Consider the following 21,963-nt stretch of genomic DNA (forward strand, 5'->3'; position numbering starts at 1 on the left):
AATGAAAATAATAATGGATCTGATTTGAATACCATTAATTTATTCTGTCAATCCATTTACAGTAAAAGCGCTTTTAAAAAAAGAAAGACGATACGCTACCGTATGGGCATTTCGCTGAATTACGTACCCAATACCCATATCTTGCATCTCATGCGAATTACCAAAAAGACCTTTCCCTTGCATCTCCTTCCTTCAGCTTTTGTTTTCGCACCAACTTTCGTCATCGCACCCTGTAAAACCTAGAAATTCATTTACTTAATTCTCTCTTTGCAAATCTAAACCCTTTATATATATATATATATATATATATATATATATATATAATTTACTCTAGGGTTTCCAATTTTTCTCTTAATTTAAGAGACAAGAAAGAAAGAGAGAACATATTTTTATTTTCCTTTATGTGAATATATAATATAGGTATATTGCTATATTGGGTGTTTTGAGACTTGCAAAATGGCCTCAAGTTTGCATCAATGGGAGTCAGACCCTCTGTTTCTAGCAGCCGAAGTGGTTCAGGATTCTGCTGATAGGTAAGATTTGATAATTGTTTCCCATTTTGTTGGAAGTACTTTTCATGTCTTATCAAAGGAAAAAAAATTAGAAAAAATATTTTGCATTTTTGTTTGTATCCTCGATAGAGGGCAGCTACCGATATCTTTTTTTGATTGCTTATTGAACTTTAAAGAATAAGTTTCTGGGTTTTTGTTGAATTTTTGTTTTTTGATGAATGTTTGGTTGCTGTATGGTTTAGGTGCATTTTTTAGCTTGGATTTCTTCCTTTCTGTTTTGCTTTTCTTTTCTTCTAGGACAGATTGTTTTAACCTGATGTTTCTGCCTCAAAAAATAGTAATATGTATAATTTCAGAAGCTTAATAATCATATAGACAACTTAATGCAACTAAGTTTAAATTCCAAACCAGTGATGGGGCTATATGAATCATCTCCCTTTATTCTATTCAGTTTAAGACTACATATTTTGAAAGATAAATTTAGGTGGTAAAATTATAATTGAAATGTTAATGGCGTTTATTGTAATCCTGCAAAATGTGATCACGATTTTATGTTAAAGCTACTGCGTTTGAAGTAGTTCTTTTTATTTTTATTTGAGAGACATCAGATCAGATGTTGAACGTCTTTGGCCTTCTCATGATTGCAGAAAAAGTTTTTGAGCGTTAACTTTCTCCTGGTTTTATGCACTAAACTGCAAAGTGCAAAAATCGTGCTGAATGATTTTGTCACTTCTATTAAATGGGAGTAAGGAGAATTATAGTTACTGCACAGTTTTTTTGTACCATTTTTAACTTTAAGGTCCTTATTCAATATTTAGGACGGAATCACTTTTTCGCCTTCTTTTGCATGACCAAAATCTTGTTCAAGCTGAACAACCCTACCCAAGGTTGCTTGCATCAATAGAATATATCATAAGCGTGATGTTGCAACCATACTTGAAACCGCAAAATGGTAATGCTCATACTAGATTCCCCACCTTAAATTCTTTTAGTTGGCTGATCTTGGTTGTTTATTAATCAGTTGGAAGATTTTAAAAGAGTTGTCAAATTATCAGCCATGCAAGACAAATCTCGAACTAGGGAAGACGTGCTTTCCAAACACAGGCAGTTCATTAGAGCCATTAGGGGACAGATAGAACATGTAGAGAAAAGTATGGATGGCCCATCAATTAGAGATTCCTTGAAACATTCGAAATTGGTTAATTTAAATGAACAAGACAGAGATGGATTAGCATTATTTCTTACTGGAGGATGGAACACTAAACATTTAAATCATCATGACATGGAAGATAACAGCATTTTAAGAAGATTCCTCGATCCAACCTTAGCATCTAGTTTCAAAGATGACGAAATTGTTGAGCATGGAAATATAGAATTGGAGAAGTTAAAAATGAATGGAGATATGCATGCTAACTCTTTAAAAATGAATCGAGATATGCATGCTCACCATCACTCTCTAAAGGATGGATACCAAAGAAATCTGGGTTCTCATTACACTACAACAGCAGACTCAGATCCGTAAAAGATCTCTGGTGATCGGGAAGGTGAAGGTGCCCACTGGGACCTGAAAGCTAATGAAGCCACACCTGAAAGTATTCTCCATGAGAACAAATTAAGAGGGTTTTACAGTAGAATGACTTCAGATACCTGAACAACCTACGGACTATATATGGGAAACAGGATCACTAAAAGCAGCCATATAAAGGGGTTGAAAGATGGAGAAGAACAAAGGCATTCCCCAAAGTACGTTGATGGTGCTCGTTCTGCACAGGTATTTGGATAATCTAATTTTTTTTTTCAATTTGTCAACCATGAGCTTAGTAACTTGTGATAGTGTTAGCAAGGGTCTGTCCAAATTATCTGCTACTTTATGTTAAGCATTATTTGATATTCTAGTTGCAACCAAAAGAATAATTATAGCACTACAACATGATGTTAAACAGACTGAATCAGGCTACGCACCTGTTGATCAAAGACAGGTTACCAATTTATGGTTTTGATTGTCTTCATGTCACGACCCGACTCCATGGGCCGGACCGACACTAGAGCCCAGGTAAGCTTAAGGCCCCCGAGGCCCGTAGTAAGCCTGAAACACTAGAATATATTATCTCGGTATAAATTTCAATATTCTATTATTTCTCGGCCCAAGTTTATCTTCTACAGCATTCTATAGTTCGGGCCTAGTTTACAATACATCACATTCTAATATGGCTTACAGAATTATTTTGTCTACGTTAGTACACGACTAAATATAGGTAAATCCTACAACTGCGGAGTCACTAACTCTTTGGTATACATAGCTTTTTATACACATGACTACATATTAAAATAATTATGAAACTAGGAAAATTTCTCTATTGCCCGGTGCCGAAAAATCATAGCCTAAATCGGATTAAAGAAAAACTTACTTCCTGAAAAAAAATCAAGCAAGACTTGTGAGTTTTCTAAGCAGAAATAATTATCACACAACACATGCAGTCACACAAATGTGTAAATATATCGATCTAGTCATCCGACTAGCTATACGCTCACACAGCCGGTCACACGAATGGCAAATCACCAGCACTCACAATCATTAACATCTTCATATAATCACATCACGTGGAAATTAGTCAGTGGAGTCACCGAACCCCCGATGAGCCGTCCTCCCACATGGCTCATCCTCTCACATGTGCACCAGGGAGCCAATCCCCCATACTGGCCGACTGGTCTAATCCTCACTTGACCAGCCCTCTCATTGTTTTTCTATCCTCTCTTTTCTTTTTCAGACCAACAGGAGGCAACCCGGTCGTCTCCATCAAATCTAGATCATCAGGCGCTCACAACAGGAGGTCACCCTGCGGGCTGCGATCAAATCTAGATTATCAGGTGCGCCCAATAAAGAAGCCAACCTGTGGTTAACAGTAACGATAACAGTAGGTGCACACGGGGGCGCCGATCTCCCATTTACTCGGCTAACAGAAACAGAATCAGGATCCATATAACAGAATCAGAATATAACAGAAATCAGAATCAGGATCCGTATAACAGAAACGGTCTCACAAACCCATGGTGACCCACTTCATTCTAATTCCACACAAACAAAGCACAGCAATATCACAACACAATTAATCAAGTATTGCAATTAAATGCAAGCATATTAATCAATTAAACATCATAATGCAATGCAAATAACTAAATAATTAAATAGTATTAACAATAAACAACAATGATAAAATAAATAACAATAATAACAATAATAATGGAAATAAATAAATAAATAAATAAATATGTAGATCATTAAATGAGTAATAAAGATAATAAATAATCAGAGCACTATATTTATTATGTACCAAGTTATAGAACTAATCTAACTAAACTTATTAATTATGTTGTTAATTAAAATTAATCTAAGTTCTATCGAAATTTCGGTAGCACCTCCCCTAAAATTTGGACTATCTACCTGCTCGAATATCAGCAATATTACATCCATCAACCATTACACACACAGCCCATCCATCGGGCAATCAAACAATTTAATTTCCCTTCTTCCATATCAAGTAATAGTATAAATATTTAATCACAATACAAAACTTTAGCTATTAACAATCCAAGCTTCGCTATCTAAGGTTAAGCCCGAACATAAAATAACAAATAAATGAAAATAAACATTTACTTCATATCACAGATTTAGTTCAAGAATTACACTAAAATGGCTGCTGCTAGCCTAAGAAAATCAAGGTCTCTCAATCAAAATCTATATTATAAACACTAATTGACTCATTTACCACCAGAAACTTAACTTATCATGTCAAATACCTCATATCAAAGCAGAAATTTTAAGCAAGTAGCTAGGTTGGCTGCCACCATATCACAATCATTCTAATTTCTTTCACAGGATCTACAATAAACACCCTAACTTACACATTTCCTTAAAAAAATGCAGTTATAGTGTCAATTAATAGTCAAAAATCAGATTTTCCCGACTATTAGTCGTGTGAATAGTGTTTCAGGAACCTAGCATTTCTCATTCGTGATTCTAACAACCCTCTTGGGTTGTGCCATGTATATTCGGGACCCACATGAACAGCTCCCACCGTTAATTCTTATTCAATATTCTTAATTTTCTATCAAGACAACAATAATACATTCAATCTAATCTACATTAAATCCACACTTTAATTCCATTAATATAATTATCAAAATTCTTCAATTAAATTTGTTTGGTGCTAATTTAAATTGGCTTTAATTAATTAAAGTCTTCTAATCGAATCAACACTTTTTAATAGATTGGGTAATACGATAATTAAATTAAATTGACTAGCCACAAAATGCTAGAAATTAATTAATTTCTAGGAAGTAACCAAAATTAATTCCAATACCCAAGTACCAAACTACCAGAATTTTGCTTGACCGGAGGCAGTGGTGGTGCTCGCCGGAACGAAGAGAGAGAAAGCTCAGAGCCACTGAAGTGGCTGAAGTTGATTGAAATAGAATCGTTGCTCACCTGAGCTGCTGTGCCCACTAGAGTCGTGAGCAGGAGAGAGCGACGTCGAGCGGTGGTAGCTGGAGACGATGTGGTTGGTCGGCTATGGGCTGGTGTCACCGGAAAGTCGATAAGGAGTCCCGACTCTTCCTGCGACTACTGCTCTCGCCAGAAGTGAATGGGGAGAGAGAGAAGGAACGATCGGAGATGCGCGGTGAGGAGGCGACGGCAGCAGGGAGATGGCGGCAAAGGGCTGGTCGCCGGTGATCGAAAAATGAAAGGGGAGGGAGAGAAGAGTGAGGTCGGCGCTGGTGCTGGTGCTGGCGCAAGGAAGGAGAAGGGGAAAAGAAAAAAAAAGAAAAAAAAAAGAAAAAAGAAAAAGAGAAACAAAAGAAAAGAAAGAAAAAATCTTGGGCTTCTAGACTATTCCGGTTCGATTCGAACCGGTTTGGTCTAATCTAATGATTTGGTTCAATTTGCTTGGTTTTCGAGTTTTTCGCTTGGTTTTCGAAAAATCGAATTGGTTTATGGATCCAGTTGAGCAATAATAAAATACTAGCAGGTATAATTTCATTGGTTGAAATAAAAAATTTAGTTTTTAAATGAAAATTCTACGAAATTAAATTTTCGGGTCGTTTCACTTCATTGTTCTAACTTTTTTTTTTTTTTCATTTCGTTTCATTATATTTCTTTTATTTGTCTTAATTTTGACCTTCCAGATTTGTTTATTTATTTTATTTTTATAACTTGTGGAATTTTATTTGACTTTAAATGTTTTTTTTAGCTAAGTAATAATAAGTCTGATTTAACTAGTATTAACATTTTTCCTTGCATTTTAATTTAAATTATTATTGTTTTTGTTTTATTTTTTGTAATTATAATTAATTATCTGAGATTTTATTATTTGATTGGTTATTGGATTTATTTATTCGATGAATAGTTAAGAGTGAATGTTATATCTTTAAGATGAATCGTTAGGATTGTTTGATTAAATTATTTATTTATTTACTTATTATTTGTGGGAATGTAATTAATTAGTTGTAGGATATTTATTTATTTCTTGAAAGGAGATGTAATTAATCAGTTGTAGGATTATTTTTGGGATGTAATTCTTTTTTCCTTCTTCCTTGCTTTGTATGTTTAATTATTTGTTGTGGATGTTTAATTTATTTTCACATTTGTGATTATTGCCACATCAATGTGTAAAACAATCTTTTGGTTTTCAAAATTAAAACTTTTCTTTCAAAGGATTTTCGTTAAGTACTCAGGCTTAAAATTTAATATCAACCCTTATTTAAATAAACCAACAAAGTGGATGCTGGTGCCATGGCTGGGTGGGCTTGGGTGCCTAACATCTTTCCAAGCCTATACCTAACTTCTTTATCCAGGCTCTAATTAAGCAGTTGGGTTTTTTGCGAGGAATTCTATTGCTACATGGTAATTGTCCCAGATTTTATATGGGTGGCAACTCTTATTCTCTGGGTGCACTTTGACCCATTTCGTCTTTCCTTGAGCCTTTGGGCTTTGACACAGTGCTGAGCCATTTTCTTAGGCAAAAGCCCACAACATTTATTTCGCTAATATCTTCATTGGATTTTTAGCTTCAAGAATATGGTATTAAAACGATTTTAATGATGCGGCTTGTGCTTTGCTTCACCTCTCGCAAGTAAATTGCATCTGATTTATAGTTCTCGATTCTTCTAATAGTGTCTTCTACACTACATTAATTTCTTATGTGTTTAATTTGAGTCTTGATTAGGCTGATTGTAATTTTCAAGGTGAAAATGGCTTTGGTCCAGGAATGAGGAACTGTTGTGATAATGTAGGAATTTCTATTGTAATTTTGTAATGTGTGTAATTTTTTCCTTTTTTTAATATTTTTATTTTTTATTTTACTTTTACTCGTGAAGATGAGTATTTTAATGAAAAAATAGAAGCGACTCTCAATGTAACAATGGTGGCCTAGTTTTTGGCTACATGTTGTATGCAATTTATTTCGTCAAGTTTATGTTTGATGTATTGAAGGCACGTTTAGAATCCATGTGATGAGAAATTAGAGCAAAAGATTAATCAAATTTTAGAATACAGTAATGAAAAAGTGAGTGGTATAGACACAGTACACATGTAGGGAAGTATCTGGATGCAAAACTTTTTTTTAGAAAAATGGGTAAGAAATAGAAAAGTGAGAAATTTTACATTTTTCAATGTTGACATGGTATTAAATGTTCAAATAATAGCTGATCATGTCAGTTTTTCGACATCTCTTCACTAGAAATCAGGTGAAAGTGACTTTCTTGTTGCATAAATTGGAGTTAAGAAATTTTAGTGTTACAAATTGAATTTGAGAGACGACAGTGTGATGGTGGCTACAATTCAAGGACATTAGGTGAAATTAAGCTGATGCTTTCATAGTAAATGAAATTTGAAATTAAAAAAAGGTAAGTAATCAAAATTGTGCATTTTGAGCACATGATAGGAAAGATCTCACTTCTTCTGATTGAAATGCTGAAAGAGTAAGTGTGAATCTTATAAACCAATCTTGTCACATTCATAAAGGGTGTACGCGCTTCATTATCAATAAGTTTTAGGCAACAAAATTTGATTAAAAGCTTCAGTTGTAATGTTTTATGACTTGCATTTTAAGGATGTGCTTTTAGAGGTCATGATGAAACTAAAATATAACTAAGATTAGAGAATCTTCATTAGCTATTAAATTCAATAGTATAGCATCTTATAATGACAAAAAAGTAGTAGAAGTTTTAGATAAAGCTCCACATTTGCCTCATATAAATCACCACAAATGCATAAAGAAATTTTACAAGTCCTTTCAACTGAAATAAAAAAAGTTATTCGTGAAGAAATTGATGATGCTAAATTTTGTATAATTGTTGATGGAGCTCAAGATAAGTCTGAAACGAAGCAAATGTCTATTATGTTGAGATTTGTTGATAAAAATGGAATTATGAAAGAATGAATTTTTAGGCTTGTTTGTGTTAAGGACATTATTGCGTTAACATTGAAAGAAGGAATAGTTTTTGTTCTCTCTCAACATAATCTTGATGTTAAAAATATTAGAGAACAAGATTATGATGGAATAAGTAATATGAGAGGAGAATGAAATGGGTTATAGGTTTCAATTTCAAGTGTATGCACTTGTCCTTATTATGTTCATTATATGGCACTTTGTTTGCAATTAGAATTAGTTGCTACATCAAAACAAGTTACCCTCATCTATCATTTTTTACTGAGTTAAGTTCCATCATCAATATATTTAGTGCTCATGTAAGCATAATGATCAACTAAAAGTTGCTTATGCTGCAAATGTTGCTTATTTACTTGCTATTAATAAGCTTCAAAGTAGAAGACGACTTAATTTTGCAAAGGTTAGGATATACTTGATGGAATTCACATTTGATACATGTTTCTAGCTTGATTAACATGTTTAATGTAATATGTGAAGTCCTATTGAATATTATTAATGATGAAGCTACTTTAACTTAATGTGGATATACAGATTATGAGGCATTAACTTCTTTTGATTTTTTTTTATTCTACATCTTATGAGAAGAATTCTTGAGATTTGATATTTTCTTTGCCAAGTTATACAACTTCAATCTCAAAACATTTTAAATGCAATGCATCTCGTTTCATCAACTAAGTTACTCATTCAAAAATTAAGAAATGAAAGATAAGATGATTTATAATTGACAAGGTGAAACGTTTTGGTGAATCAGTGAACATATTCATCCCAAATTTGAATGTTCATTAAATTGCAAAAGGAGGAAGGGTTCACCATCAACAATATCAAATTGCTGTAGAGCATCATTACAAAATCGACATTTTCAATGTGGTCATTGACTCTCACTTGCTAGAATTAAACAATAAGTCAATGATTATAAAAGAGAATAGCTTATTCTTAGTTTAATTTTATATCCAAATGAGGTGCATACGTCATTCAGAATTAATGACTTTTTGTCAACTAGTACAAAAATGTTATCCTTAAAACTTTATTGAATAGGAGATGATGCATTCGAGGGTATAATTTGAGCATTTTGATAACGTGCGATAAGTTTTTAATTTTGAAATAATATTATTTATGGTGCCATTATTCCTACTTTTGCAGCTATAGATTTGCATTTTTACCCAATACGGGAAGCATCATTTATTGATGAATGATTATACAATGATGGTTCTTATGAGCTAATTGTTCTATATTTCTTACTTGGTGTAGCTTGTTACATGGGTCCTAAGTGGAAAGTTAGTTTTTCCATCTGCGTATGCGCCCTTGGATTGTAGTTACGTATTCAACTCCTATTATAGTTGCTACTACTGTTTTCTTGATCTATCCAATTGGTCAAGGAAGCTTTTTTGATGGTATGCCTCTAGGAATCTCTAGTACTTTCAACATTATGATTGCATTGCAAGCTAAATATTTCTAATTCGGATTAATGGATGGTGAAAGCGCAAAACTTTGAGATTTATCCACTTGTACATTGAGCGTTGACTATTGTTTTAACTCTTCTAGTTTTTACAACTAGTATGGAGAGGTTGTTTTCACTATGAACATAATTAAGAACAAGTATTGTAATAAGAATGAAGATTGATTCCTCTCTGATTTTATGTTGTTATTTATTGAAAAAAAAATTACAGAAAAATTTATTATAAATTCAATTATAAATGAGTTTCATGACTTGAAAGAGCGACATGCTCTTTTTTTTATATGCTACATATATATGATAATTAAATTTCATTTGAGTATATTTTAAGTATAAATATTGATGATCGTTTAAGTGAAATTTATTTATTTTTAATTATCTAATTTTATTTTAAATTTTTAGCCCTCCTTTATATGGAATCCTACATCCACTGCTGATCATAGAAATAAAAGTTAAAATTTATATTACGGGAGAATAACTAATATCAAGAAAAATTGACAAATCTAAAGTAAATTAGAAAAAAGATAAGAAGAAGGAGGTTGAAAATTTGTAGAAGTGAAATCGCAATAATAAAATGAACAATCAAAAAGAAAGAAAAAGCAAAAACAATAATAATAAACACAAATACAAAAAAAAAAAAAGAAATAAAAACTAAGACAAAAAAATAATCATAAATAAGTGGGAAAAAACAAGAGAAAAGAGAGTGGAAAAAAAGAGCCTATAGATTAGATCCAAATTTGAGCTTTGAAGCTCAAGCTCCACAAGGTTAGAGAATGAGGATAACATTAGAGATGAAGAGTGATGTTTTTAGTGATTATGATATAATTTATTATTTTAAAAAAAGAGCCTCTTAAGAATCATTTTTGAAAAATTGTCTTAAAAAGAAAAGTCAAATCTTTGCCTTTTAATTCCACTTACCTTAATGAAAAAGATTTTGGCTTAATTATTTTTGGCAATAAATAATCGAGTATTTGGAAAAGATTCACATATCTTTTTATTTTCGGAAAGTCAAAGATATTCTTTAAAGCAAAGGATCAATGTCTTTTATAACGGGATTTTTAATTCCTCTAATAAAAATGTTTTCTTCTTTTGTAAATGTGGTGGTTTTTTTTTAAGAGTAAGAGTCCTTTGATTAAAAATTTCAGATCTCTCAAAGCTCCCTCTTCAACCCTTTTAATTTCTTTTCATCTATTTTCTTCAAGAGATATTTTTCAAAGAGAAAAGAAAATTTGATAACAACATTTTGTAAAGAACAGTTTTGAACTTTATTTCTATTTTCAAAATCTATTTTCTACTTCCTGTGATTATAATTGCGTTTCTCTCTATCTATATAGATTTTTATAATCTGTTGTAGACTAGAGATTTTTTAAATGAAAAACTTTTGTATAATAGCTTAGGTGAAAAGTTATGGTATAATAGGTTATCAAGCGACCTTTTCCTTGTATGAGATTCTAATGCCTTGATGTGAGTTTTTGTTTTCTGAAAAAATAGAGAGGGTAGAGATTGACTAGAACCTTTAGAAATCTAGTGGGACAAAGATTAGATCTAGGTGTTGATCTATTTCCTTATAAAATTGGTTTGTCTTTTACCCTTTAAAAGAGATAACATAGTAGAGGATCTCAAGATGAGTCTTGGGGAGTGGATGTATGCGAGTTAGTGGTTGGGGAGTGGATGTATGCGAGTTAGTGTTGAACCACTATAAATCTCTGTGTTTATCTTCTTTTATTTTCTGAAGTTCTGCTTGATTATATTCTATTTACACAACTATTAATCTTTTCAGAAATGCAAAGTTGTTAAAATGCCTCTGCAGACTTTTAATTTAGTCTTATTCTAATTAGAAAACTCTTAATTTTATTGGTATTTTATTAGTTGATTAATTAAAAGTATCAATAAAAAAAATTTAGTTCTATTCTAATTAGGAAACTTTTGAAATTCCTATACATATAAAAAATACTATGATTTAATATCTTATAATTTATATATATTATAATATAAGATATTGAATTTATTAATCCCTTATTAGTAGCCTTTTTTGTTAATACTATAAATTTAATCTCATTCTAATTAGGAATTTGACTTTAATCCTATTCTTATTATGATATTAATTTATTATTTTTATTATATTAATATTATAAATTTAATCCCAATCTAATTAGAAATTTGTCCTTTAATACTATTCTAATTAGGATTTTTGTCCTATCATACTACTATATATATGATTGGTTTTAATTGCTTTTAAGTTTTGACTATCAAGAATTATTACATCGAGATTTGCTAATTTGAAAATGATTGAGTTTGCAATCATGTCTTCTTCTTGCAATAAGTATAATCTTAATTTCCTTTATTTACGAATTAATAGAATAATTTTTATTTATATTTATTAAGTATGTTCTAGCAACTATAGGAAGTTTGATCTAATTCTAAATAAAAAATTATTAAAAATTTTAATGTTATTGGTTGAAAAATAAAGCTAATTTAATTATTAAGGATTTTAATTTCCTATTTAAATATAAATTATATTGAATAAAATAATAAATTATATTATATATTATAAAAGATATATATGGTAAGAATATAAATTTAAGGATTTTTGTTGGCTCAATGTCAATTTTATCCTAAGATTTTGATGATTATGCAAAACGAATAAATTTAATATTCTTGGGTGTACTAAAGTTATTGTATGCAAAAATATTCAGAAGATTTGAAGATTCTATAATCCAACACTTTTATTTGAAGACCATGAAGATCAATGAAGATGTTATTATTTGGTTAGTATTATAATAAGTCTAGGAAATTAATGTAGAATAGAAAGAAAATTTCTTTATAAGCATAAGATATTTTTTTTCCCTCTCTTAAAATCCTTTTTTGGATATTCTAAAAAATTGCCTTAAAAAAGGAAAAATCCAAATCTTTCCTCTTTTCTCTATGCCCAGGGGTGGCCACGGTTCCGGAACTGCCCGTTCCGGTTCCATAAAATTTGGAATCGGAACCGAACAAAAAATTAATGGTTTTGGTTATGATTTGGAACCGAAAGGTTTCGATTCCTCAACGGTTTCAAAATTGACGATTTCGATCAATTTTTGATCGATTTTAGACAGTTTCGGCCGGTTTTGGATGATTCTGACTGGTTTCGGACGATTTCGACCGAAACTAGAACCGTCGATTCTGACTGAAATTGGAACCGCTGGTTTAGGGTTCCAAAATTGGTGGAATCAAAATCGAACCAGTTTGGATCTGGTTCTGGTTCCCACCGGTTCGGAATCGACGGTTCTGGTTCCGAAAATTGAATTTTTGCCACCCCTGTCTACGCCTACCTAAATGAAAAAGATTTTGGGAAAAATAAATTTTTTTTAGTAACTATTAAATAAATCTCTGTGAAAATTATTCACGCATTGTCTATTTATTTTTGGAATGTCAAAGTTACTCATTAAAGCAAAATTTCAACGTCTTTTTTAATGGAATTTTCATTCCTCTTATAAAAATATTTTTTTTCTTCCAAAAATAGTGTTCGTAAGAGTAAGAGTCCATTGTTCAAAAATTTAAATCTCTCAAAGCTCTCTCTTCAATCCCTCTTTTAATTCTTTTCATCTATTTTCTTTAAGAGATATTTTTTTAAGAGAAAAGAAATCTGGTAATAATACTTTTTGAAGAACAGTTCTAGACTTTCTTTCTATTTTCAAAATCTGATTTCTATTCTTCCTGTGCTTATAATTGTATTTCTCTCTGTCTATATAGATTGTTGTAATCTGTTATAGATTAGAGGTTGTTTAAACTAAAAACATTTGTGTAATAGCTTAGGCGAAAAGCTATGGTGTAAAAGGTTATCAAGCGACATTCTCCTTGTGTGAGATTCTAATGTCTTGATTTGAGTTTTTTGTTCTCTGCAAAACAGAAAGGGAAAAGGTTGACTAGAACCTTCAGAAGTCTAGTGGGATAAAGGTTAGATCTAGGTGTTGATCTATTTCCTTGTAAAGTTGGTTTGTCTCTTACCCTTGAAAAAAGAAAACATAATGGAGGATCTCAAGATGAGTCTTGGGGAGTAGATGTAGGCGAGTTAGTGCTGAACCAATATAAATCTCTGTGTTTATTTTCTTTTATTTTCTGGAGTATTGCTTGATTATGTTTTGTTTACATAATTGTTAATCTTTTTTTAGAAATGTAAGATTGTTAATGAGTTTCTATTTCTAAACGTGAATAAGCTTTATCTTTGTGGATCATTAGAACTCTACATTCTGTATTGTGATTTTACCAAGTTCTAATATGTCATTTTATATTTAGTAGAAATCAAAATTTGAGTTTAATCAGTTTTCTAATCTTGCATAAGCTTTGTGAAGTAGTTCTAAACGTAATAACTGTTCTTCATAGAGTCTTTCTAATCTTGCTACAACTTTGTGCGAAAGTTCTAAACTTGATAACCAACTCTCACAAATGCTTTTTAATTCTGTTGCAACATAATTGTGATATTGAGTTTTGACAGTTAAATTTTTTGAAAACCCAATTCACTCCCCTCTTAGGTTGTGCCATATATAAACGAGATCCACAATTGGTATCAAAGCTCATCTCTTGACTTACCAAAGCTTCACAGCTTAAGAGAAAAGATTTCATGGCAACCCTACTTCCTCTTACATCTTTAGAAGGTCAATCTATTCCTAGACCACCTTCGTTCAATGGTTCTAATTACTCTTACTGAAAAACTAGAATGGAGAACTTTATAAAATCAGTTGGCATAAATTGTTGGAGGAACATCATTACTGGTCCTCGCATGTCTATGAAAATTGTTGAAAATGTAAGAGTTTGAAAGATAGAAGAAGAGTATACTGATGCTAATTGGAATAATATTTCTATAAACTCAAAAGCCATCAATATTCTTCAATTGCATTAGATCCAACATAATACAACAAAGTTTTTGGATGTTAGTTTGCAATGAAAGTATGGGAAAAACTCAGAGTTACCTATTAGGATACCGATCGAGTTAAGGAATCTAGAATCAATATCCTTTAGAGAGAATATGAAATGTTTAGCATGAGAGAAGGAGAGACTATAACTGATCTAAATTCCAGATTCACAAAAAAAGTTAATCCTTTGAGAACTCTTGGAAAGGAAATTTCAAAAGATGAGCTTGTTAAGAAAATCCTTAGAATTCTACCCAAAAAATGGGATTCTATAGGAACTGTCATGAACTACAAAGAGACTCTAGTAACCTAGGATTATTGGATGGGAGCTTTTGTCTCAAAAGAGATGAAATCTTCTTTGACTGTAGAAGATAAAAAAAAGAAAGTACTTGCTTTAAAAGTAGTTTCTAGTGAAGAAAGTTCTTCTTATCTTGACAGCCATGACCTAGATATTGTTGCAAGAAGTTCAAAAAGTTTTATAAGAAAGGTGGAAGGCCACAGAAAAAGTTTATGAAAAAAAACTTTTCCTTTAAAAATAGTAACTTGCCTAAAAAAGAACCTTTTGAAGTGGTTTGTTATGAATGCAACAAACCCAGTCATATCAAACCTAACTGTCCTAAGCTGAAAAAGAAATCAAAGAAAGAAAAGTTGAAGTAAGCATTTGTAGCTACTTGGAGTGACTCAGACGATTCTAGTTCTAAAAGTCAAAGTGACTAGGAGGAAATTACAACTATCTGTCTGATGGCCATTATCAATTCTGACTCTAAAGAAAAAAACACTCTGACTTCAACACAGAAATCTAAAAGTAGCAAAGAAGATGCAACAGGACAAAAATAAGATGAAAATGATGTAAGTATTTCTGAACTTGAATCTGAAAGTGATCTTCTAGATACTTATAATAACTGTTGCACTAAATTTGAAAAATTTGAAAAGCTTGCTAAAAAGCATAAAGTTCTAAAAAAGGATTACAAAAAGTTGAAAACTGAATGTAATCATTTGAAATATGCTTTTTATCAAGAAGTTACATGCAAAGATCTTATTATAGAGATCAAAGATATTAAAGATTGCAATGAGAAATTTTCTGAAAATCTGAAACACTTTGAAAAAAAATGCAAAAATCTGAATTCTGAAAATGAGTCTTTAAACTTTGAGATTAGAATTCTAAAGTCAATTTTAGAATCATTTACAAAAGAAAAGACACGCTCTATCTTTGATAGCACTTCAAGTCAGAATCAGTTTTCTGTTAAGAAAAATGCCATTTCTAATGTTGTGATTTTAGAATATTAGAAGCACTTTGAAAAATCTAGCAGTCTTGACAAAAAGAAAAATCATAGCAAAAAGAATGAAAAAGAATCTACACCTGTTTCCACTAACCTTTCAGCACCTAATACATGTTGAGTACGTAAATCTGCATGATATTTTCAGATGTGCCTAAGGTGTGAGCTGAAAATAGAAATGTGTTACATGGACAACACTTGCTTTAGGCATATGACTGGTGATAGAAAGAAATTTACTAGATTAGAAAAGAAACAGATAGGTACAGTAATAGTTCAATTGTAATTTTTTTTTATTTTTTTTTTCTTTTGCTGATTCAGCAAATTAGTTAGGCCAGCTAGTTTCATTTTGTTAGCGTAACTCGGTTGGCTATTTTTTAGTTCTCTTCTCCTGTGTATAAGCTATTGGTTGCACAATTGATAAATGAGAAAGTTCATTCAATTCATTTCACTTTCGTATTATGGTATCAGAGCAAAGAATTTTCTCTGAATTTTCTTTCTCAACTGCTCATTTTCTTTTTCAACTGCTACTTTTCCTTAAAACCAAACAACGTTGTTCTGATCAAATTTCCTTACGATTTCATTTGATATGATCCTTACTTAGTTTCTCCTTCAATAATTCTTCAATTCCTTCTTGAAATCTCTCAAATTCTCTTTCAATTTCTTTTAAATGGCTACTGATCACTTACACAATCCTTATAATCCCTATTTTTCACATGCCAATGAAAATCCTATAATTGTACTCGTCTCGCCAGTTTTGACTGGTTCCAATTATCATGCTTGGGCTTGTGCTATGAAGATGGCGCTTGCTTTGAAGAATAAATTGGATTTCATTGAAAGGACACTTCCATGTCCACCTACAACTAATGCTTTGTACTCAACTTGGAAGCGTTGTAACACAATGGTGTTATCATGGCTTACACGATCGCTATCTCCTCAGATTGCACAGAGCATTATATGGCTTGATAAAGCAGTTGATGTTTGGAATGATCTTCAAGAGAGGTTTTCTCAAGGAGACTTAATTCTTATAGCTGATTTACAAGAGGAAATTTCTTGCTTCAAGCAAGGTGAGCTATCTGTTACAGAGTATTTTACACAATTGAAGGTGCTTTGGGATGAATGACTCAATTTTAGACCCATTCCTTCTTGTACTTGTGATGTGCCTTGTTCTTGTGGAGCTATACTGACCTTTCGAGCTTACATGAATAAAGACTATGTTATTAAGTTTCTTAGAGGTTTGAATGATCAATATAATCAAGTTAAGCCTCAGATATTGATGTTAGAGTCTTTGCCTTCAATAAACAAGGTTTTCTCTTTGGTGATACAATAAGAACGACAAAACAGTATCATAGTCATGAGGAGTCTAAAGCTTTGTTTAATAGAGCTTTTAAGAACAATTTTGGACTTGAAAATGCTGCAAGTTTTTCTGGTTATGGACTGAGTAATGGTCCTAGATTTTACAGCAATGGTGCAAACCCTTCTGGTTATGGCTTTAGTAATGGACCAAGACTTCTTTGTTTTCCAGCTGGTACCAGGCCTCCTAATTCTGCACACTCTTCTATTTTTAGACCTCGAGCTAATTTTTCTGGCTCAGGTCCTGTTAAAGTTTGTAGCTACTGTGGAAGATTCAAGCATACTGTTGAGAATTGTTATTGGAAACATGGCTTTCCTCATGGCTTTAAGTTTCAAGATTCTGCACCTGCTAATACTTCAGTTCATGTTGTTGTTACTGAGGCAAACCAGAATTCTAGTGCAGACTCTTTTATTGCAACTCTAGAATCCAACTTCACATTTACAGCCACACAATATCAGAAGTTAATGTCTTTGATTCCAGAGGAACCTTCTGCTACAGTGTCTATACCTATTTCTACTCAGCATGCTACTGTGAGTTCCATTTCTGATCATTCCCAGCCACCTATTACTGAATCTCTTAATAATCCTCAACGTAATCCTTTTCCTTCTGCCCTAACAAAATCTAATACTTGGATTTTAGACACTGGTGCTACTGACCATGTTTGTTTTTTCTTTAGCTTTTTTCACAACCTACAAACGAATTAAACCTATTAAAGTCAAGTTACCAGATGGTTCTTTTCTTACAGCTCATTTCTGGGACTATTCATTTTAATTCAAAATTTTATCTTGTTGATGTTCTTTATATTCCTAATTTTCATTACAATTTGATTTCAGTTACTAAACTCACTCTTGCATTTCATTGTTCCTTACATTTTTTTATCTTTCTTGTTCTATTCTGAGCCTTCTTACCTAGAAGAAGATTGGTTCAGCTAGAGTGCAAGATGGATTGTATGTTCTGCTCCAACCACACCTATTCACTACAACTAATGCTGCTTCCATTTTCAATATTACTTATATTTCAAATAGATCAGTTTCATTTCCACAGTCAAATTTGTGGCATTTTAGACTAGGATATCCATCTTATCATAGATTACAAGCTATTCATAAATCTGCACCTCTTGTTATTGTTCTACTGATATACATAAATGTGAAATTTTCCCTTTAGCCAAACAAAAGAAATTACCTTTTACACTTAGTAAAAAAAAAAACCACATGCATTTTTTGAGCTTATTCATACTGACATGTGGGGACCAATTTCAACTGTTTCTATTCAAGGTCATAAATATTTTTTTACTGTAGTTGATGATTACACTAGATATAGTTGGATATTTCCCTTAAAATCAAAAACTGAAGTTAAACCTTTACTTCAAAATTTCATTCTTTATGTTAAATCACAATTCAATTCTATTCTTAAGACTATTAGAAGTGATAATGGTCTTGAGTTCATGATAACACACTTTTATTCTTCTCATGGCATTCACCATCAAACAACTTGTCCTGAAACTCCACAACAAAATGCAGTGGCTGAAAGAAAACACCAGCACATTTTAAATGTCACTAGAGCTCTTCTTTTTTAGTCTAGTCTCCCCAAATGTTTTTGGTCTTTTGCTGCTTTGCATTCTGTTTTTCTTATAAACAGAACCCCTACACCTTTACTCAAGACAAAACACCATACGAAATGTTATATAACACTATCCCAGATTATAGTGAATTAAGGGTTTTTGGGTCTTTATGTTTTGCTTCTTCTTTACAAGCTTATAGAACCAAGCTCCAACCAAGAGCAATTAAATGTGTTTTCTTGGTCACAAGTCTGGAACAAAGGGATATCTTGTTATGAATCTTCAAACCAGAGAAATTCTAGTCACCCGAAATATTCATTTCATTGAAACCAAATTTCCTTTTTCTGAATCTTCTTATTCTTCTATTTCTTCTCCTTCCTTTTCTCAAATATCTGATAAATATCACATTTCATATTCTGATTTTCCAGACCCGCCGCCGCCGCCGCCACCACCTCCACTTCCACCTCCACCATCTTCTTTACCATCACAATCAGTCCCTTCTTCCTCTCCACAACCACAAACCAATATTCCTTTAAGAAGATCTTAAAGAACTAGAAAATTACCTTCTCATTCGCAGGATTATGCATGCAATCCAACTTGTAGTCAAACTGCACCAACTACTATCAGGTATCCTCTTTCTTCTGTGCTTTCTACTACTCACCTTTCTCAATCTTACTCTCATTATCTTTTCCATATATCAACCATTTCTGAACCTAAAACCTTTCACAAGCCATTAAGCATGTAGAATGGAGACAGGCTATAGATAATGAGTTGTATGTAGCATCCTTCCCGGTCCACCCGATAACCCAAACGAACCATATTGAGACGCTACAATCTGGTTGAACCTATGTCATGTCATGCTTATATCATCATGTATGCTAAACAACTTACTTGGATATAGTTATAGGTTGAATTTAATGCTTGAATAACATTCTTAGTCCTAAATAAGGTTGAATATTAAGGTAAAAAGTAAGGGTTAGTGAAAAAGAAAAAAATTGAGGAATACGAAGGAGAAGATCGAGAAGGTAAAGTGAAATGGAATTTTCGGGTAAAACTCTGAATATATATCTGATATTATGTTAAAAATTAATTAAATAGTACCTAAATTTTCAATATTTTACAAGTTAATACCTAAACTTTATACTTTATTTCAATTAGGTCCTAATCCTTATACTTTTATTTCAATTGAGTCTAAATCTTTATGTTTAATTCAATTAAGTCCAATTCTTTTAATTATTTAATGTAAATCCCATTCTACCCCACTCTGGACTCTAATGGCTCGAACCGTGTTCTGGTTCGGCCTGACTCGACTCGACTCTCTAAATACAACGATTTGATTCAATAGGATGTCACATTGTAGGTTCTTCAAATTTAATCATACTTGGACATTAGTTCCTTTACCTCCTGGTAAAGTCCCAATAGGTGGTAAATGGGTTTTTCGAGTCAAGTATAATGCTGATGACTCTATTGAAAGGCATAAAACCAGGTTAGTTGCGAAAGGGTATACCCAAATTGAGGGCTTAGACTTTATTGACACTTTCTCTCCTGTTATTAAATCGACTACTGTTAGACTTTTATTGGCTTTATCTGCTATAAAGTAGTGGCATCTCCATCAATTAGATGTGGATAATGCCTTCTTGCATGGGGATTTAGTTGAGGAGGTGTATATGATTCCACCTCAAAGGTTGTCTTCAGTCCCTCCAAATCATGTTTGCAAGTTATTGAAGTCTCTTTATGGGTTAAAACAGGCCAGCAGACAGTGGTTTTCAAAGCTATCCAATGTTTTAATACAACATGATTATAAGCAATCTATTTTAGATTATTCCTTATTCACTAGAAAAACTGCTTCTTCTTTCATACTATTACTTGTTTATGTGGATGATATCATCCTTGCTGATGATGATCTAACAGAATTTTAAAGAGTTAAGCAATTATTGGATAGTTTGTTTAAAATCAAAGACCTTTGCCAGTTGAAATTCTTTCTTGGATTAGAAATAGCCCCGTCTATTGTTGGTATATCAGTTTGTTAGAGAAAAAATGCCATTGAATTACTTAAAGATACTGATTATGCCAATTCAAAACCTGCTGCCACTCTAATGGTTAGACATTTAAAACTCACAGCCACTGTTTCTTTATTATCTGATCCATCCTCCTAACCTTGATTAGCAAATTGCTCTACTTAACTACTATAACCCCTGATATAGCCTTTATTGTCAATCAACTCAGTCAGTTCTTGTCTGCCCCTACAACTGATCATCACCACGCTTTGCATAGCATGGATTATTTTTTCCAGCAGAATTACAACTTCAACTTAATGCTTTTAGCGATTCAAATTGAGCTGGTTGTGTGGATTCTCGAAGATCAATAACTGGATTTAGTGTTTATCTTGGTAATTCTTTAATTAGTTGGAAGTCCAAGAAATAAACTACCATCTCTAGATCATCTTCTGAGGCAGAGTATAGGGCATTGGTGGCTACTGCTTATGAGTTACAGTGGCTCAAATTTCTCTTACATGATTTACATATTCCACACCCTCTACCAGCTAATCTTTATTGTGATAACCAGTCATTCATTCATATAACTGAGAATCCTATTTTCCATGAATGAACCCAGCACATCAAGCTTGATTGTCACTTGGTTCGTGAGAAAATCAAAGCTGGTTTACTTAAGCTATTGCCTATTTCTACAACTGCTCGACTTGCTGATATGTACACAAAGGCCTAAGCTGCATCAGCTTTTGATAATCTGTTGTACAAGTTGGGAATGAAAAACATTCATTCTCCAGCTTGAGGGGGGGGGGGGGTGGAATGGTTCAATTGTAATTTATTTTTATTATTTTGCTGATTCAGCAAATTAGTTTGGCTAGCTAGCTTCATTTTGTTAGCGTAACTCAGTTAGCTATTTTTAGTTCTCTTCTCCTGTATATAAGTTGTTGGTTGCACAATTGATAAATGAGAAAGTTTATTCAATTCATTTCACTTTCAGATTATACAGTGAGCTTTGGTGACAAATCCAAAGGTAAAATTGTTGGTATTGGTGTTGTAGGTTCTAATCCTTCAATAGAAGATGTATACTTAGTAAAAGGATTACATTATAACTTGTTAAGTGTAAATCAAATTTGTGAAGAAATAGAAGAGTGATCTTTGAACCCTCTCATTGTGAAGTATAGAACATGTATGATAACAAAACTCTGTTTGTGGAAAAAGGTTTGGGAACATAGACCTAGTAGATCTTTCTAATATACATAACCTAGATATATGCTTAGTTTCTGTTGATAATTCTAGTTGCTTATGACATAGAAGATTAGGACATGCAAGCATGCACCTTATTTCTAAACTGTCAAAGAAAGATTTAATTCGTGGTTTGCCAAAGTTGAAATTTGAAAAAGATCACATCTATGATTCTTGTCAATTGGGCAAACAAACCGGAACATCTTTCAACTCTAATGGTATGGTTTCTACTTCTAGACCTT

At 32.3% G+C, this 21,963-nt stretch overlaps 1 long non-coding RNA gene, 1 other non-coding gene and 1 pseudogene across 2 annotated transcripts; 2 read left to right on the forward strand and 1 right to left on the reverse strand.

Annotated features, from left to right (window-relative positions):
• Positions 1-149: 149 nt before the first annotated feature.
• Positions 150-2,647, forward strand: LOC149498201 (uncharacterized; annotated as a pseudogene).
• On the reverse strand, positions 2,617-5,138 carry LOC149498202 (uncharacterized). The gene is made up of 2 exons (XR_016319717.1): positions 4,999-5,138; positions 2,617-2,923 (listed from the first exon to the last, which is right to left on the reverse strand). It is a non-coding gene; the product is annotated as an uncharacterized LOC149498202 (long non-coding RNA).
• A 10,926-nt stretch (positions 5,139-16,064) lies between these two features.
• Positions 16,065-18,039, forward strand: LOC110008991 (uncharacterized). The gene has a single exon (XR_016319728.1). It is a non-coding gene; the product is annotated as an uncharacterized LOC110008991 (transcript).
• The last annotated feature ends 3,924 nt before the right edge of the window (positions 18,040-21,963 follow it).

Source organism: Jatropha curcas, chromosome 2, assembly GCF_041381405.1.
Source record: "Jatropha curcas cultivar XTBG-Jc1 chromosome 2, XTBG_Jcur_1.0, whole genome shotgun sequence".
NCBI classification, from domain to species: domain Eukaryota; kingdom Viridiplantae; phylum Streptophyta; class Magnoliopsida; order Malpighiales; family Euphorbiaceae; genus Jatropha; species Jatropha curcas.